Here is a 2,502-nt window from a genome sequence, read left to right as displayed (position 1 = left end):
ATATATATATATATATATATATATATATATACATATACATATACGACGGGTTTCTTCCAGTTTCCGTCTACCAAATCCACTCACAAGACTTTGGTCGGCCCGAGGCTATAGTAGAAGACATTTGCCCAAGGTGCCACGCTGTGAGACTGAACCCGGGACCATGTGGTTGGTAATCAAGCTACTTACCACACAGCCACTCCTGCATCTCTTCAACTCTCTCCCTCCCTTCTGGCCCCTCTAAACTTCTCTTCACTCTTGATATCAAGAGTCTATATACGGTGAATCACATAACGAAGGACTTCTTGGACTCAAATACTTCCTAGACCTTTGACCCAACCCCCAACCTGATACATCCACACTTCTTCATCTGGCCGAACGTGATCTCTCTCTGAATTGCTTCTCGTTTGAGGGAGGTTTTTACCAAAATCTCTCGGGAGTGGCCATGAGAACGAGAATGGACCCCAACTATGCGAACCTGTTCGTTGGCTATGTTGAGGCCCAAATATTCTCACGATTCAATTGTTCCCCTCCCGAACTACACGTTCGTTATATTGATGACAGTATCGGTGCGACCTCACTCTCCTGTGAACTAGACTCCTTCCCTCTTTTGCGCAATCCTTTCATCTTGCACTCGATTTTCTTGCAGTATTTCCAACACTTCCGTCGCATTTCTCAACATTTTGGTAAGCATACAACACTCCGCTCTCACTACCTCCTTCTACTACAAACACACTGACTCACAGGCATACCTCAACTTCTTCTCCTCTACTCTACCCACACCAAGCACTCCATCTCCTACTCCCAATTCCTCCGTTTCCGCAGTCTCTGCAGTGACAACCATGATTTTGAGACTCAGTCTCAACTCATGGCTCGCCACTTCATCCTTCGTGGATATCGCCTCACCACTATTCACACCACCCTTGCCAGAGCACGTTCCGTGGACCGTGCCTCTGCTCTCTCTCCCCGCACCCGTCCCGCCGTCTCCCGTTTCCTTTCACCTACGACCCCCCCCCTCATCTCCAACGCACCATTTTCCGAGCTTTCCGGCGACTCCAGTCCGACCACTCCACCTCGCACATCTCCAACCTACTCCTTCCCTTCTTCAAACGAGCCCACAACCTGTGTGACCTCCTAATCCACAGTTTCTTCCCCAACCCCACATCCCAATCTGGCTCATTTTCCTCCTCCCGTCCACGCTGCTGCACATGCCCCTACATCTCCAACACCACCATCCTTACAGGCACCCATCATCGTCCCTATTAAATCACCGTCTCCTTTACCTGTACTTCTAGCAATGTCATTTACTGCATCGCTTGCTCTTTCTGCCCTCCTCTGTACGTAGGACAAACGAGACGCCGCTTGGCTGACCGGTTCGTGGAGCACCTCCGAGACATCAGTCTCGTGCTTTTTCCACCCTACCGGTCAACCACTACAACACCTATCTGTGACTTTGCACAGAGGTCATTCGGACTCGCGCCTTCGCCGTGAATAGGAATTAATCTTATAGACTTTCTGAGACTGTAATCAATGGTCTGTTGAACTTGCTGGATAAATTCAGGTGTTCTGATGATCTCAGAGTGTTTAGAATGCTTTTTATGCTTTGATACTGGTAATACGTTTCCATCTTCAATCTCTAGCGCCTTACAAACATTTTAGACGAAAGATCTGGAAACTTTCAAAGGTCGAGATATTTCCAAATCGCTATACTCAGCCTTTATAACTACAATAACAGCATACCTCTTCATTTTTTGAGTAAGCAGAGGGTCTGCCTTTATTATCTTCTGAAACAAAGATTATACAGAGTTAGCAAAAAATGCAGCAATGACCCCAAAACGGTATGCCCTCAAATACCTTATGCACCCTGTATGTATATATATATATATATATGGGTATGTGTGTGTGTGTGCGTCTGTATGTATGTATGTATGTATGTATTTCCTTTGTTGCAGCCATTCTGACATAGTTATATGAAATATATGTATGCATATATATATATGTGTGTGTGTGTGTGTGTGTGTGTCTGTGTGTGTGTGTGCAAACCTCTAGTCATTAGGCCATGCACCTTCACATACGACGAAACGGAACGTGAGACTCTGAGTAGCAGTTTTTGTGATGTCTTTGCAGCTTTATTAATAAAATATACTACTCTACCTCCGGTATTCGAGTCCTCCTTTTTCACATTTATGTGCTTAATCTGATAGATAGATAGATAGATAGATAGATAGATATGTGCGTGCGTGTGTGTGTGTGTGTGTGAGTAGTTTATTGAGGCGGAAGTCTACTCTTTTACGGGGAATTAAACACTAGCGTCGGTTGTCAAGCGATGTTGGGGGGACAAACACAGACACACAAACATATACACACAAACATATACACACACACATATATATATATACGGGCTTCTTTTAGTTTCCGTCTACCAAATCCACTCACAAGACTTTGGTCGGCCCGAGGCTATAGTAGAAGACACTTGCCCAAGTTGCCACGCAGTGGGACTGAACC

The 2,502-nt window shown here is 45.3% G+C and overlaps 1 protein-coding gene across 1 annotated transcript in view; it reads left to right on the top strand.

Annotated features, from left to right (window-relative positions):
* The window catches only part of LOC106883123 (uncharacterized), a 60,189-nt gene that overhangs the window by 33,435 nt on the left and 24,252 nt on the right, over positions 1-2,502 (top strand). The window lies entirely within an intron of this gene.

This window comes from Octopus bimaculoides, chromosome 5 (assembly GCF_001194135.2).
Source record: "Octopus bimaculoides isolate UCB-OBI-ISO-001 chromosome 5, ASM119413v2, whole genome shotgun sequence".
NCBI classification, from domain to species: Eukaryota; Metazoa; Mollusca; class Cephalopoda; order Octopoda; family Octopodidae; genus Octopus; species Octopus bimaculoides.
This window is presented reverse-complemented; position numbering and strand designations above follow the sequence as displayed.